The sequence below is a fragment of the Atractosteus spatula genome, chromosome 12 (genome assembly GCF_055471065.1).
Source record: "Atractosteus spatula isolate fAtrSpa1 chromosome 12, fAtrSpa1.hap1, whole genome shotgun sequence".
NCBI lineage: Eukaryota > Metazoa > Chordata > Actinopteri > Semionotiformes > Lepisosteidae > Atractosteus > Atractosteus spatula.
The window spans coordinates 26,237,509-26,255,216 of NC_142717.1; positions in this window are offsets into that span (position 1 = coordinate 26,237,509).

The window sequence follows — 17,708 nt, forward strand, 5'->3', positions numbered from 1 at the left end:
TTTCCAATAGCAGAATTCTTGTCAAAAAATGAAATTGTACCACAGTTGATAGATTTTGTTGGTGTGGCAAGGCTGCAAAGTCTTTTCAGACTAATATTTTGATGCCCTGAGTTATATTTTCTGCTTAAATGAGTGTTAGGTTGCATTGACGAAAATCTGAACCCTAACCCTAACTCCCCAAACCCTTAGCTAGGGTTAGGGTTTTATTATTAGAAAACATAGACGATGTTTGATGGCATGGCTGTGTTTTAGGACAGAAGTGATATTCAGGAAAAGTGATATTTTAATGTTTTCTGCACGTTTTGTTTCTTGCATATATGGCTCTATGTACTGCATTGACCTAAATGGGAATGTTGTCCAAATCCCAGAGAAGCTAAAGATTGGAAGGAAAGTGGTTAAATGTCTCAATCTGTTGCATTTGTCTTTGAATGCACCGACATTTTAACAGTTGTAGCTAAAAATTATTAGGTTTTCCTGACATTTTAACCTATTTAACGCTGATGCCATGCTCATGTAGTGTACCATTCAATGCAATTTTTCCAATAGCAGAATTCTTGTCAAAAAATGAAATTGTACCACAGTTGATAGATTTTGCTTGGTGTGGCAAGGCTGCAAAGTCTTTTCAGACTAATGTTTTGATGCCCTGAGTTATATTTTCTGCTTAAATGAGTGTTAGGTTGCATTGACGAAAATCTGAACCCTAACCCTAACTCCCCAAACCCTTAGCTAGGGTTAGGGTTTTATTATTAGAAAACATAGAGGATGTTTGATGGCATGGCTGTGTTTTAGGACAGAAGTGATATTCAGGAAAAGTGATATTTTAATGTTTTCTGCACTTTTTGTTTCTTGCATATATGGCTCTATGTACTGCATTGACCTAAATGGGAATGTTGTCCAAATCCCCGAGAAGCTAAAGATTGGAAGGAAAGTGGTTAAATGTCTCAATCTGTTGCATTTGTCTTTGAATGCACCGACATTTTAACAGTTGTAGCTAAAAATTATTAGGTTTTCCTGACTTTTAACCTATTTAACGCTAATGCCATGCTCATGTAGTGTACCATTCAATGCAATTTTTCCAGTAGCAGAATTCTTGTCAAAAAATGAAATTGTACCACAGTTGATACATTTTGCTTGGTGTGGCAAGGCTGCAAAGTCTTTTCAGACTAATATTTTGATGCCCTGAGTTATATTTTCTGCTTAAATGAGTGTTAAGTTGCATTGACGAAAATCTGAACCCTAACCCTAACTCCCCAAACCCTTAGCTAGGGTTAGGGTTTTATTATTAGAAAACATAGAGGATGTTTGATGGCATGGCTGTGTTTTAGGACAGAAGTGATATTCAGGAAAAGTGATATTTTAATGTTTTCTGCACTTTTTGTTTTTTGCATATATGGCTCTATGTACTGCTTTGACCTAAATGGGAATGTTGTCCAAATCCCCGAGAAGCTAAAGATTGGAAGGAAAGTGGTTAAATGTCTCAATCTGTTGCATTTGTCTTTGAATGCAACGACATTTTAACAGTTGTAGCTAAAAATTATTAGGTTTTCCTGACTTTTAACCTATTTAACGCTGATGCCATGCTCATGTAGTGTACCATTCAATGCAATTTTTCCAATAGCAGAATTCTTGTCAAAAAATGAAATTGTACCACAGTTGATACATTTTGCTTGGTGTGGCAAGGCTGCAAAGTCTTTTCAGACTAATATTTTGATGCCCTGAGTTATATTTTCTGCTTAAATGAGTGTTAGGTTGCATTGACGAAAATCTGAACCCTAACCCTAACTCCCCAAACCCTTAGCTAGGGTTAGGGTTTTATTATTAGAAAACATAGAGGATGTTTGATGGCATAGCTGTGTTTTAGGTCAGAAGTGATATTCAGGAAAAGTGATATTTTAATGTTTTCTGCACTTTTTGTTTCTTGCATATATGGCTCTATGTACTGCATTGACCTAAATGGGAATGTTGTCCAAATCCCCGAGAAGCTAAAGATTGTAAGGAAAGTGGTTAAATGTCTCAATCTGTTGCATTTGTCTTTGAATGCACCGACATTTTAACAGTTGTAGCTAAAAATTATTAGGTTTTCCTGACTTTTAACCTATTTAACGCTAATGCCATGCTCATGTAGTGTACCATTCAATGCAATTTTTCCAATAGCAGAATTCTTGTCAAAAAATGAAATTGTACCACAGTTGATACATTTTGCTTGGTGTGGCAAGGCTGCAAAGTCTTTTCAGACTAATATTTTGATGCCCTGAGTTATATTTTCTGCTTAAATGAGTGTTAAGTTGCATTGACGAAAATCTGAACCCTAACCCTAACTCCCCAAACCCTTAGCTAGGGTTAGGGTTTTATTATTAGAAAACATAGAGGATGTTTGATGGCATGGCTGTGTTTTAGGACAGAAGTGATATTCAGGAAAAGTGATATTTTAATGTTTTCTGCACTTTTTGTTTCTTGCATATATGGCTCTATGTACTGCATTGACCTAAAAGGGAATGATGTCCAAATCCCCGAGAAGCTAAAGATTGGAAGGAAAGTGGTTAAATGTCTCAATCTGTTGCATTTGTCTTTGAATGCACCGACATTTTAACAGTTGTAGCTAAAAATTATTAGGTTTTCCTGACTTTTAACCTATTTAACGCTGATGCCATGCTCATGTAGTGTACCATTCAATGCAATTTTTCCAATAGCAGAATTCTTGTCAAAAAATGAAATTGTACCACAGTTGATACATTTTGCTTGGTGTGGCAAGGCTGCAAAGTCTTTTCAGACTAATGTTTTGATGCCCTGAGTTATATTTTCTGCTTAAATGAGTGTTAGGTTGCATTGACGAAAATCTGAACCCTAACCCTAACTCCCCAAACCCTTAGCTAGGGTTAGGGTTTTATTATTAGAAAACATAGAGGATGTTTGGTGGCATGGCTGTGTTTTAGGACAGAAGTGATATTCAGGAAAAGTGATATTTTAATGTTTTCTGCACTTTTTGTTTCTTGCATATATGGCTCTATGTACTGCATTGACCTAAATGGGAATGTTGTCCAAATCCCCGAGAAGCTAAAGATTGGAAGGAAAGTGGTTAAATGTCTCAATCTGTTGCATTTGTCTTTGAATGCACCGACATTTTAACAGTTGTAGCTAAAAATTATTAGGTTTTCCTGACATTTTAACCTATTTAACGCTGATGCCATGCTCATGTAGTGTACCATTCAATGCAATTTTTCCAATAGCAGAATTCTTGTCAAAAAATGAAATTGTACCACAGTTCATACATTTTGCTTGGTGTGGCAAGGCTGCAAAGTCTTTTCAGACTAATGTTTTGATGCCTTGAGTTATATTTTCTGCTTAAATGAGTGTTAGGTTGCATTGACGAAAATCTGAACCCTAACCCTAACTCCCCAAACCCTTAGCTAGGGTTAGGGTTTTATTATTAGAAAATATAGAGGATGTTTGATGGCATGGCTGTGTTTTAGGACAGAAGTGATATTCAGGAAAAGTGATATTTTAATGTTTTCTGCACTTTTTGTTTCTTGCATATATGGCTCTATGTACTGCATTGACCTAAATGGGAATGTTGTCCAAATCCCCGAGAAGTTAAAGATTGGAAGGAAAGTGGTTAAATGTCTCAATCTGTTGCATTTGTCTTTGAATGCACCGACATTTTAACAGTTGTAGCTAAAAATTATTAGGTTTTCCTTACTTTTAACCTATTTAACGCTAATGCCATGCTCATGTAGTGTACCATTCAATGCAATTTTTCCAATAGCAGAATTCTTGTCAAAAAATGAAATTGTACCACAGTTGATACATTTTGCTTGGTGTGGCAAGGCTGCAAAGTCTTTTCAGACTAATATTTTGATGCCCTGAGTTATATTTTCTGCTTAAATGAGTGTTAAGTTGCATTGACGAAAATCTGAACCCTAACCCTAACTCCCCAAACCCTTAGCTAGGGTTAGGGTTTTATTATTAGAAAACATAGAGGATGTTTGATGGCATGGCTGTGTTTTAGGACAGAAGTGATATTCAGGAAAAGTGATATTTTAATGTTTTCTGCACTTTTTGTTTCTTGCATATATGGCTCTATGTACTGCATTGACCTAAATGGGAATGTTGTCCAAATCCCCGAGAAGCTAAAGATTGGAAGGAAAGTGGTTAAATTTCTCAATCTGTTGCATTTGTCTTTGAATGCACCGACATTTTAACAGTTGTAGCTAAAAATTATTAGGTTTTCCTGACTTTTAACCTATTTAACGCTGATGCCATGCTCATGTAGTGTACCATTCAATGCAATTTTTCCAATAGCAGAATTCTTGTCAAAAAATGAAATTGTACCACAGTTGATAGATTTTGTTGGTGTGGCAAGGCTGCAAAGTCTTTTCAGACTAATATTTTGATGCCCTGAGTTATATTTTCTGCTTAAATGAGTGTAAGGTTGCATTGACGAAAATCTGAACCCTAACCCTAACTCCCCAAACCCTTAGCTAGGGTTAGGGTTTTATTATTAGAAAACATAGAGGATGTTTGGTGGCATGGCTGTGTTTTAGGACAGAAGTGATATTCAGGAAAAGTGATATTTTAATGTTTTCTGCACTTTTTGTTTCTTTGATATATGGCTCTATGTACTGCATTGACCTAAATGGGAATGTTGTCCAAATCCCCGAGAAGCTAAAGATTGGAAGGAAAGTGGTTAAATGTCTCAATCTGTTGCATTTGTCTTTGAATGCACCGACATTTTAACAGTTGTAGCTAAAAATTATTAGGTTTTCCTGACATTTTAACCTATTTAACGCTGATGCCATGCTCATGTAGTGTACCATTCAATGCAATTTTTCCAATAGCAGAATTCTTGTCAAAAAATGAAATTGTACCACAGTTGATACATTTTGCTTGGTGTGGCAAGGCTGCAAAGTCTTTTCAGACTAATGTTTTGATGCCCTGAGTTATATTTTCTGCTTAAATGAGTGTTAGGTTGCATTGACGAAAATCTGAACCCTAACCCTAACTCCCCAAACCCTTAGCTAGGGTTAGGGTTTTATTATTAGAAAACATAGAGGATGTTTGGTGGCATGGCTGTGTTTTAGGACAGAAGTGATATTCAGGAAAAGTGATATTTTAATGTTTTCTGCACTTTTTGTTTCTTGCATATATGGCTCTATGTACTGCATTGACCTAAATGGGAATGTTGTCCAAATCCCCGAGAAGCTAAAGATTGGAAGGAAAGTGGTTAAATGTCTCAATCTGTTGCATTTGTCTTTGAATGCATCGACATTTTAACAGTTGTAGCTAAAAATTATTAGGTTTTCCTGACATTTTAACCTATTTAACGCTGATGCCATGCTCATGTAGTGTACCATTCAATGCAATTTTTCCAATAGCAGAATTCTTGTCAAAAAATGAAATTGTACCACAGTTGATACATTTTGCTTGGTGTGGCAAGGCTGCAAAGTCTTTTCAGACTAATGTTTTGATGCCCTGAGTTATATTTTCTGCTTAAATGAGTGTTAGGTTGCATTGACGAAAATCTGAACCCTAACCCTAACTCCCCAAACCCTTAGCTAGGGTTAGGGTTTTATGTTTAGAAAATATAGAGGATGTTTGATGGCATGGTTGTGTTTTAGGACAGAAGTGATATTCAGGAAAAGTGATATTTTAATGTTTTCTGCACTTTTTGTTTCTTGCATATATGGCTCTATGTACTGCATTGACCTAAAAGGGAATGTTGTCCAAATCCCCGAGAAGCTAAAGATTGGAAGGAAAGTGGTTAAATGTCTCAATCTGTTGCATTTGTCTTTGAATGCACCGACATTTTAACAGTTGTAGCTAAAAATTATTAGGTTTTCCTGACTTTTAACCTATTTAACGCTGATGCCATGCTCATGTAGTGTACCATTCAATGCAATTTTTCCAATAGCAGAATTCTTGTCAAAAAATGAAATTGTACCACAGTTGATACATTTTGCTTGATGTGGCAAGGCTGCAAAGTCTTTTCAGACTAATATTTTGATGCCCTGAGTTATATTTTCTGCTTAAATGAGTGTTAGGTTGCATTGACGAAAATCTGAACCCTAAACCTAACTCCCCAAACCCTTAGCTAGGGTTAGGGTTTTATTATTAGAAAACATAGAGGATGTTTGATGGCATGGCTGTTTTTTAGGACTAAAGTGATATTCAGGAAAAGTGATATTTTAATGTTTTCTGCACTTTTTGTTTCTTGCATATATGGCTCTATGTACTGCATTGACCTAAATGGGAATGTTGTCCAAATCCCCGAGAAGCTAAAGATTGGAAGGAAAGTGGTTAAATTTCTCAATCTGTTGCATTTGTCTTTGAATGCACCGACATTTTAACAGTTGTAGCTAAAAATTATTAGGTTTTCCTGACTTTTAACCTATTTAACGCTGATGCCATGCTCATGTAGTGTACCATTCAATGCAATTTTTCCAATAGCAGAATTCTTGTCAAAAAATGAAATTGTACCACAGTTGATAGATTTTGTTGGTGTGGCAAGGCTGCAAAGTCTTTTCAGACTAATATTTTGATGCCCTGAGTTATATTTTCTGCTTAAATGAGTGTAAGGTTGCATTGACGAAAATCTGAACCCTAACCCTAACTCCCCAAACCCTTAGCTAGGGTTAGGGTTTTATTATTAGAAAACATAGAGGATGTTTGGTGGCATGGCTGTGTTTTAGGACAGAAGTGATATTCAGGAAAAGTGATATTTTAATGTTTTCTGCACTTTTTGTTTCTTGCATATATGGCTCTATGTACTGCATTGACCTAAATGGGAATGTTGTCCAAATCCCCGAGAAGCTAAAGATTGGAAGGAAAGTGGTTAAATGTCTCAATCTGTTGCATTTGTCTTTGAATGCACCGACATTTTAACAGTTGTAGCTAAAAATTATTAGGTTTTCCTTACTTTTAACCTATTTAACGCTAATGCCATGCTCATGTAGTGTACCATTCAATGCAATTTTTCCAATAGCAGAATTCTTGTCAAAAAATGAAATTGTACCACAGTTGATACATTTTGCTTGGTGTGGCAAGGCTGCAAAGTCTTTTCAGACTAATATTTTGATGCCCTGAGTTATATTTTCTGCTTAAATGAGTGTTAAGTTGCATTGACGAAAATCTGAACCCTAACCCTAACTCCCCAAACCCTTAGCTAGGGTTAGGGTTTTATTATTAGAAAACATAGAGGATGTTTGATGGTATGGCTGTGTTTTAGGACAGAAGTGATATTCAGGAAAAGTGATATTTTAAAGTTTTCTGCACTTTTTGTTTCTTGCATATATGGCTCTATGTACTGCATTGACCTAAAAGGGAATGTTGTCCAAATCCCCGAGAAGCTAAAGATTGGAAGGAAAGTGGTTAAATGTCTCAATCTGTTGCATTTGTCTTTGAATGCACCGACATTTTAACAGTTGTAGCTAAAAATTATCAGGTTTTCCTGACTTTTAACCTATTTAACGCTGATGCCATGCTCATGTAGTGTACCATTCAATGCAATTTTTCCAATAGCAGAATTCTTGTCAAAAAATGAAATTGTACCACAGTTGATACATTTTGCTTGGTGTGGCAAGGCTGCAAAGTCTTTTCAGACTAATATTTTGATGCCCTGAGTTATATTTTCTGCTTAAATGGGTGTTAGGTTGCAATGACGAAAATCTGAACCCTAAACCTAACTCCCCAAACCCTTAGCTAGGGTTAGGGTTTTATTATTAGAAAACATAGAGGATGTTTGATGGCATGGCTGTGTTTTAGGACTGAAGTGATATTCAGGAAAAGTGATATTTTAATGTTTTCTGCACTTTTTGTTTCTTGCATATATGGCTCTATGTACTGCATTGACCTAAATGGGAATGTTGTCCAAATCCCCGAGAAGCTAAAGATTGGAAGGAAAGTGGTTAAATGTCTCAATCTGTTGCATTTGTCTTTGAATGCACCGACATTTTAACAGTTGTAGCTAAAAATTATTAGGTTTTCCTGACTTTTAACCTATTTAACGCTGATGCCATGCTCATGTAGTGTACCATTCAATGCAATTTTTCCAATAGCAGAATTCTTGTCAAAAAATGAAATTGTACCACAGTTGATACATTTTGCTTGGTGTGGCAAGGCTGCAAAGTCTTTTCAGACTAATATTTTGATGCCCTGAGTTATATTTTCTGCTTAAATGAGTGTTAGGTTCCATTGACGAAAATCTGAACCCTAACCCTAACTCCCCAAACCCTTAGCTAGGGTTAGGGTTTTATTATTAGATAACATAGAGGATGTTTGATGGCATGGCTGTGTTTTAGGACAGAAGTGACATTCAGGAAATGTGATATTTTAATGTTTTCTGCACTTTTTGTTTCTTGCATATATGGCTCTATGTACTGCATTGACCTAAATGGGAATGTTGTCCAAATCCCCGAGAAGCTAAAGATTGGAAGGAAAGTGATTAAATGTCTCAATCTGTTGCATATGTCTTTGAATGCACCGACATTTTAACAGTTGTAGTTAAAAATTATTAGGTTTTCCTGACTTTTAACCTATTTAACGCTGATGCCATGCTCATGTAGTGTACCATTCAATGCAATTTTTCCAATAGCAAAATTCTTGTCAAAAAATGAAATTGTACCACAGTTGATACATTTTGCTTGGTGTGGCAAGGCTGCAAAGTCTTTTCAGACTAATATTTTGATGCCCTGAGTTATATTTTCTGCTTAAATGAGTGTAAGGTTGCATTGACGAAAATCTGAACCCTAACCCTAACTCCCCAAACCCTTAGCTAGGGTTAGGGTTTTATTATTAGAAAACATAAAGGATGTTTGATGGCATGGCTGTGTTTTAGGACGGAAGTGATATTCAGGAAAAGTGATATTTTAATGTTTTCTGCACTTTTTGTTTCTTGCAGATATGGCTCTATGTACTGAATTGACCTAAATGGGAATGTTGTCCAAATCCCCGAGAAGCTAAAGATTGGAAGGAAAGTGGTTAAATGTCTCAATCTGCTGCATTTGTCTTTGAATGCACCGACATTTTAACAGTTGTAGCTAAAAATTATTATGTTTTCCTGACTTTTAACCTATTTAACGCTGATGCCATGCTCATGAATTGTAGCATTCAATGCAATTTTTCCAATAGCAGAATTCTTGTCAAAAAATGAAATTGTACCACAGTTGATACATTTTGCTTGGTGTGGCACGGCTGCAATGTCTTTTCAGTCTAATATTTTGATGCCCTGAGTTAAATTTTCTGCTTAAATGAGTGTTAGGTTGCATTGACGAAAATTTGAACCCTAACCCTAAATCCCCAAACCATTAGCTAGGGTTAGGGTTTTATTATTAGAAAACATAGAGGATGTTTGATGGCATGGCTGTGTTTTAGGACAGAAGTGATATTCAGGAAAAGTGATATTTTAATGTTTTCTGCACTTTTTGTTTCTTGCATATAAGGCTCTATGTACTGCATTGACCTAAATGGGAATGTTGTCCAAATCCCCGAAAAGCTAAAGATTGGAAGGAAAGTGGTTAAATGTCTCAATCTGTTGCATTTGACTTTGAATGCACCGACATTTTAACAGTTGAAGTTAAAAATTATTAGGTTTTCCTGACTTTTAACCTATTTAACGCTGATGCCATGCTCATGTAGTGTACCATTCAATGCAATTTTTCCCATAGCAGAATTCTTGTCAAGAAATGAAATTGTACCACAGTTGATACATTTTGCTTGGTGTGGCAAGGCTGCAAAGTCTTTTCAGACTAATATTTTGATGCCCTGAGTTATATTTTCTGTTTAAATGAGTGTTAGGTTGCATTGACGAAAATCTGAACCCTAATCCTAACTCCCCAAACCCTTAGCTAGGGTTAGGGTTTTATTATTAGAAAACATAGAGGATGTTTGATGGCATGGCTGTGTTTTAGGACAGAAGTGATATTCAGGAAAAGTGATATTTTAATGTTTTCTGCACTTTTTGTTTCTTGCATATATGGCTCTATGTACTGCATTGATCTAAATGGGAATGTTGTCCAAATCCCCGAGAAGCTAAAGATTGGAAGGAAAGTGGTTAAATGTCTCAATCTGTTGCATTTGTCTTTGAATGCACCGACATTTTAACAGTTGTAGCCAAAAACTATTAGGTTTTCCTGACTTTTAACCTATTTAACGCTGATGCCATGCTCATGTAGTGTACCATTCAATGCAATTTTTCCAATAGCAGAATTCTTGTCAAGAAATGAAATTGTACCACAGTTGATACATTTTGCTTGGTGTGGCAAGGCTGCAAAGTCTTTTCAGACTAATATTTTGATGCCCTGAGTTATATTTTCTGCTTAAATGAGTGTTAGGTTGCATTTGACGAAAATCTGAACCCTAACCCTAACTCTCCAAACCCTTAGCTAGGGTTAGGGTTTTATTATTAGATAACATAGAGGATGTTTGATGGCATGGCTGTGTTTTAGGACAGAAGTGACATTCAGGAAATGTGATATTTTAATGTTTTCTGCACTTTTTGTTTCTTGCATATATGGCTCTATGTACTGCATTGACCTAAATGGGAATGTTGTCCAAATCCCCGAGAAGCTAAAGATTGGAAGGAAAGTGATTAAATGTCTCAATCTGTTGCATATGTCTTTGAATGCTCCGACATTTTAACAGTTGAAGTTAAAAATTATTAGGTTTTCCTGACTTTTAACCTATTTAACGCTGATGCCATGCTCATGTAGTGTACCATTCAATGCAATTTTTCCAATAGCAAAATTCTTGTCAAAAAATGAAATTGTACCACAGTTGATACATTTTGCTTGGTGTGGCAAGGCTGCAAAGTCTTTTCAGACTAATATTTTGATGCCCTGAGTTATATTTTCTGCTTAAATGAGTGTTAGGTTGCATTGACGAAAATCTGAACCCTAACCCTAACTCCCCAAACCCTTAGCTAGGGTTAGGGTTTTATTATTAGAAAACATAGAGGATGTTTGATGGCATGGCAGTGTTTTAGGACAGAAGTGATATTCAGGAAAAGTGATATTTTGATGTTTTCTGCACTTTTTGTTTCTTGCATATATGGCTCTATGTACTGAATTGACCTAAATGGGAATGTTGTCCAAATCCCCGAGAAGCTAAAGATTGGAAGGAAAGTGGTTAAATGTCTCAATCTGCTGCATTTGTCTTTGAATGCACCGTCATTTTAACAGTTGTAGCTAAAAATTATTAGGTTTTCCTGACTTTTAACCTATTTAACGCTGATGCCATGCTCATGTATTGTAGCATTCAATGCAATTTTTCCAATAGCAGAATTCTTGTCAAAAAATGAAATTGTACCACAGTTGATACATTTTGCTTGGTGTGGCACGGCTGCAAAGTCTTTTCAGTCTAATATTTTGATGCCCTGAGTTAAATTTTCTGCTTAAATGAGTGTTAGGTTGCATTGACGAAAATTTGAACCCTAACCCTAAATCCCCAAACCATTAGCTAGGGTTAGGGTTTTATTATTAGAAAACATAGAGGATGTTTGATGGCATAGCTGTGTTTTAGGACAGAAGTGCTATTCAGGAAAAGTGATATTTTAATGCTTTCTGCACTTTTTGTTTCTTGCATATATGGCTCTATGTACTGCATTGACCTCAAAGGGAATGTTGTCCAAATCTCCGAGAAGCTAAAGATTGGAAGGAAAGTGGTTAAATGTCTCAATCTGTTGCATTTGTCTTTGAATGCACCGATATTTTAACAGTTGTAGCTAAAAATTATTAGGTTTTCCTGACTTTTAACCTATTTAACGCTGATGCCATGCTCATGTAGTGTACCATTCAATGCAATTTTTCCAATAGCAGAATTCTTGTCAAGAAATGAAATTGTACCACAGTTGATACATTTTGCTTGGTGTGGCAAGGCTGCAAAGTCTTTTCAGACTAATATTTTGATGCCCTGAGTTATATTTTCTGTTTAAATGAGTGTTAGGTTGCATTGACCAAAATCTGAACCCTAATCCTAACTCCCCAAACCCTTAGCTAGGGTTAGGGTTTTATTATTAGAAAACATAGAGGATGTTTGATGGCATGGCTGTGTTTTAGGACAGAAGTGATATTCAGGAAAAGTGATATTTTAATGTTTTCTGCACTTTTTGTTTCTTGCATATATGGCTCTATGTACTGCATTGACCTAAATGGGAATGTTGTCCAAATCCCCGAGAAGCTAAAGATTGGAAGGAAAGTGGTTAAATGTCTCAATCTGTTGCATATGTCATTGAATTCACTGACATTTTAACAGTTGTAGCTAAAAATTATTAGGTTTTCCTGACTTTTAACCTATTTAACGCTGATGCCATGCTCATGTATTGTACTATTCAATGCAATTTTTCCAATAGCAGAATTCTTGTCAAAAAATGAAATTGTACCACATTTGATACATTTTGCTTGGTGTGGCAAGGCTGCAAAGTCTTTTCAGAATAATATTTTGATGCCCTGAGTTATATTTTCTGCTTAAATGAGTGTTAGGTTACATTGACGAAAATCTGAACACTAAACCCTAACTCCCCAAACCCTTAGCTAGGGTTAGGGTTTTATTATTAGAAAACATAGAGGATGTTTGATGGCATGGCTGTGTTATAGGACAGAAGTGATATTCAGGAAAAGTGATATTTTAATGTTTTCTGCACTTTTTGTTTCTTGCATATATGGCTCTATGTACTGTATTGACCTAAAAGGGAATGTTGTCCAAATCCCCAAAAAAGCAAAAGATTTGAAAGAAAGTGGTTAAATGTCTCAATCTGTTGCATTTGTCTTTGAATGCACTGACATTTTAACAATTGTAGCTAAAAATTATTAGGTTTTCCTGACTTTTAACCTATTTAACGCTGATGCCATGCTCATGTAGTGTACCATTCAATGCAATTTTTCCAATAGCAGAATTCTTGTCAAAAAATGAAATTGTACCACAGTTGATACATTTTGCTTGGTGTGGCAAGGCTGCAAAGTCTTTTCAGACTAATATTTTGATGCCCTGAGTTATATTTTCTGCTTAAATGAGTGTTAGGTTGCATTGACGAAAATCTGAACCCTAACCCTAACTCCCCAAACCCTTAGCTAGGGTTAGGGTTTTATTATTAGAAAACATAGAGGATGTTTGATGGCATGGCTGTGTTTTAGGACAGAAGTGATCTTCAGGAAAAGTGATATTTTAATGTTTTCTGCACTTTTTGTTTCTTCCATATATGGCTCTATATACTGCATTGACCTAAATGGGAATGTTGTCCAAATCCCCGAGAAGCTAAAGATTGGAAGGAAAGTGGTTAAATGTCTCAATCTGTTGCATATGTCTTTGAATGCACCGACATTTTAACAGTTGTAGCTAAAAATTATTAGGTTTTCCTGACTTTTAACCTATTTAACGCTGATGCCATGCTCATGTATTGTACTATTCAATGCAATTTTTCCAATAGCAGAATTCTTGTCAAAAAATGAAATTGTACCACAGTTGATACATTTTGCTTGGTGTGGCAAGGCTGCAAAGTCTTTTCAGACTAATATTTTGATGCCCTGAGTTATATTTTCTGCTTAAATGAGTGTTAGGTTGCATTGACGAAAATCTGAACCCTAACCCTAACTCCCCAAACCCTTAGCTAGGGTTAGGGTTTTATTATTAGAAAACATAGAGGATGTTTGATGGCATGGCTGTGTTTTAGGACAGAAGTGATCTTCAGGAAAAGTGATATTTTAATGTTTTCTGCACTTTTTGTTTCTTGCATATATGGCTCTATGTACTGTATTGACCTAAATGGGAATGTTGTCCAAATCCCCGAGAAGCTAAAGATTGGAAGGAAAGTGGTTAAATGTCTCAATCTGTTGCATATGTCTTTGAATGCACCGACATTTTAACAGTTGTAGCTAAAAATTATTAGGTTTTCCTGACTTTTAACCTATTTAACGCTGATGCCATGCTCATGTAGTGTACCATTCAATGCAATTTTTCCAATAGCAGAATTCTTGTCAAAAAATGAAATTGTACCACAGTTGATACATTTTGCTTGGTGTGGCAAGCTGCAAAGTCTTTTCAGACTAATATTTTGATGCCCTGAGTTATATTTTCTGCTTAAATGAGTGTTAGGTTGCATTGACGAAAATCTGAACCCTAACCCTTACTCCCCAAACCCTTAGCTAGGGTTAGGGTTTTATTATTAGAAAACATAGAGGATGTTTGATGGCATGGCTGTGTTTTAGGACAGAAGTGATATTCAGGAAAAGTGATATTTTAATGTTTTCTGCACTTTTTGTTTCTTGCATATATGGCTTTATGTACTGTATTGACCTAAAAGGGAATGTTGTCCAAATCCCCAAAAAAGCAAAAGATTTGAAAGAAAGTGGTTAAATGTCTCAATCTGTTGCATTTGTCTTTGAATGCACTGACATTTTAACAATTGTAGCTAAAAATTATTAGGTTTTCCTGACTTTTAACCTATTTAACGCTGATGCCATGCTCATGTAGTGTACCATTCAATGCAATTTTTCCAATAGCAGAATTCTTGTCAAAAAATGAAATTGTACCACAGTTGACACATTTTGCTTGGTGTGGCAAGGCTGCAAAGTCTTTTCAGACTAATATTTTGATGCCCTGAGTTATATTTTCTGCTTAAATGAGTGTTAGGTTGCGTTGACGAAAATCTGAACCCTAACCCTAACTCCCCAAACCCTTAGCTAGGGTTAGGGTTTTATTATTAGAAAACATAGAGGATGTTTGATGGCATGGCTGTGTTTTAGGACAGAAGTGATCTTCAGGAAAAGTGATATTTTAATGTTTTTTGCACTTTTTGTTTCTTACATATATGGCTCTATGTACTGCATTGACCTAAATGGGAATGTTGTCCAAATCCCCGAGAAGCTAAAGATTGGAAGGAAAGTGGTTAAATGTCTCAATCTGTTGCATATGTCTTTGAATGCACCGACATTTTAACAGTTGTAGCTAAAAATTATTAGGTTTTCCTGACTTTTAACCTATTTAACGCTGATGCCATGCTCATGTAGTGTACCATTCAATGCAATTTTTCCAATAGCAGAATTCTTGTCAAAAAATGAAATTGTACCACAGTTGATACATTTTGCTTGGTGTGGCAAGGCTGCAAAGTCTTTTCAGACTAATATTTTGATGCCCTGAGTTATATTTTCTGCTTAAATGAGTGTTTGGTTGCATTGACGAAAATCTGAACCCTAACCCTAACTCCCCAACCCTTAGCTAGGGTTAGGGTTTTATTATTAGAAAACATAGAGGATGTTTGATGGCATGGCTGTGTTTTAGGACAGAAGTGATATTCAGGAAAAGTGATATTTTAATGTTTTCTGCACTTTTTGTTTCTTGCATATATGGCTCTATGTACTGTATTGACCTAAATGGGAATGTTGTCCAAATCCCCGAGAAGCTAAAGATTGGAAGTGTAGCGGCGAGGCTTAATAATAAGGCAGAATTAAGTGTTTCTGAGCTTCCCAAATGAGGCCCCATTTCTCTGTTCATCTCTGTGGTGCAGCCACAGAGAGACCATTAGTGCAGGGTGATTTAAGGTTTCCTAGGACAGCTCCCAAAGGGGGATGCACTTAGCTAAGTCTGGCTACCATGATCAATGGTCATCCACTGGCGCCTATCAGTCTAGGGAGTGCCGGATGGACATCTGGACTGCATTACTAAGTGTCAGGACTAAGTGACTCATATCTCACCTTGATCAACCAATCAGGGACTGGTAGGGCTGAGTAACCCACGTGGGACTCTGATGCCCATGGAACTTTCAGCCAATCAACAAGCTGAAGTTCCTCCAGGTAAAAACAGGCAACACAGAGAGCCTGAGAGATTGAGATTCAACAAGATTCAGATTCGGGAGATTCAGTAAGATTCTGGAGAGGATTCTGTGGACTGTTCTAAAGGGAATTCAAAGGAGAATTCCAGGGCAGGACGGCCCAGGAGCAGAAGGCTCCCAAGGGCAGGACATTCTCGCAGCGCGCCTCCTGACCATCCTGAGACTCAGCCCGGACAACCACGGAACGGCCAGTGTGTCCGAGTGCCAGAACTTTCCTTTGTTCTAAGAGTCTAGAGTGGAGGTTGCCAGAGAGTAACCAGCAGCAGGCCTCGTGAACAGGTCGGAACTGTGGACAGCTGAATCACTATTCAGAACTAGCGCTTCATCAGGAACGAACCGGTCCTCTTCCTGATTTGCTGGGACCCACAGTCATCTTTTCTCCTGTGCACAAACTTTGCTAGTTAAAGCCAACACTAACTAGCCGGTCAGTGAGCATCAGCAGCGCACCGTCGCAAGCCGCACAGCACAGCCTGGCACGGAGCCAGAGAGCGCGGATTGGACAGCAACAAGCCTGCAGCTGATTGTTTGTGCCTGCAGGAGATCTGAATCCCCAGAAATTGGATGAGTATTCAACTTCAATGCATTACAGCTCGAGAATTCAATTGTTATCCCAACCAGTTGATATCAATTTAATTCCTAAGAGTTATGTACTTGTTTTGAGTATCTAATGTAGAAGTTATAACCAAGTTCATTTACGAAACGGTCTTAATGAATGATATACTGAACGTATGTCCTCTTGATATATGTAACACTTCGTAACTGATTGAATATATATCTTTTGTATTCTGATAACCCTCTCGATAAGATCTGTTAGGTTTACATGCATATTCTATGTATTAATAAATGTATCCTCGTGTATTAGTACCTGTGTGTGTGCGTTGTTTGAGTTATGTCGCATGGTTGGATTCTAAAGCCATCAAAAGAATCAATTTTGTGATTTACTGCTACAATTAATAATTGTCTCAGTAAATGCCCAAACCCTACAGAACTGGTGCCTTCAGAGAGCCACTATGATTACATATTTGGCGTCCCTGAACGGCTATGAAACACTACATTTATGGCGTCCCTGGGTGGGCGTGGCAAGACTGAAATGAGTCAACCAAGCGGAATAATTCATATAAAACGCCGCGGGTTTCATACACGACAATACAGTGTGCTGAAAGCCGAAAGGAAAAAAGTTCCCCTTGCTCTTTAAGCAGTGCTTGATTGTTTTGTGATCTTTTGCAATCTACCGGGTTGATTGCATACTTGATCTTGTGGTTTTCTGTGGTAAAACTGTGATTTCGTACTTAAAAGTAATACTCTTTAAGTTTAACGATGGTTGCTAAAAGGTCTGAATTCGAGTCGCTATTAAGCACTCTCTCTAGCAGTGACAAGTCTGACCACGATCTCCGTCATATCTCCGTCAGCGGAGAAGCTAGGAGAATAAACCTCCATTCTCTGAGAGAGCTAGCGAAGGACATAGAGAGATTTGACCCCGCAGTGTCAGAGAATAATATCGAGAGTTATATTCAGGACCTCAGGTATACCCTGCAGTACCTGCCAAACGCCACAGAACAGGAGAAAGTGTTTCTGGTCAGGAAAACTACCAGCAGAGCTGTACATGAGTGGATGGCTAGGCAGATGAAAGAAGTCTGTAATGACTTTGAACAGCTTTGTCATGCACTTATCGAGGAATACAGTGCGTTTATTGACCCGACTGCCGCGATAGCCGCCGCCCTTAACATTAAGCACGAGAGAGCAGAGTCCCCTCGCGAATATTACGAGAGACTTAGACGAACTTATTTTGCAGGGCGAAATGATGAGGGTTGCGAAGAGAACATACATTTCAAGGGTTTATTCATTGCGAATCTCCACCCATCAGTCAGAAAGATGATCTTAATGCATACAGATG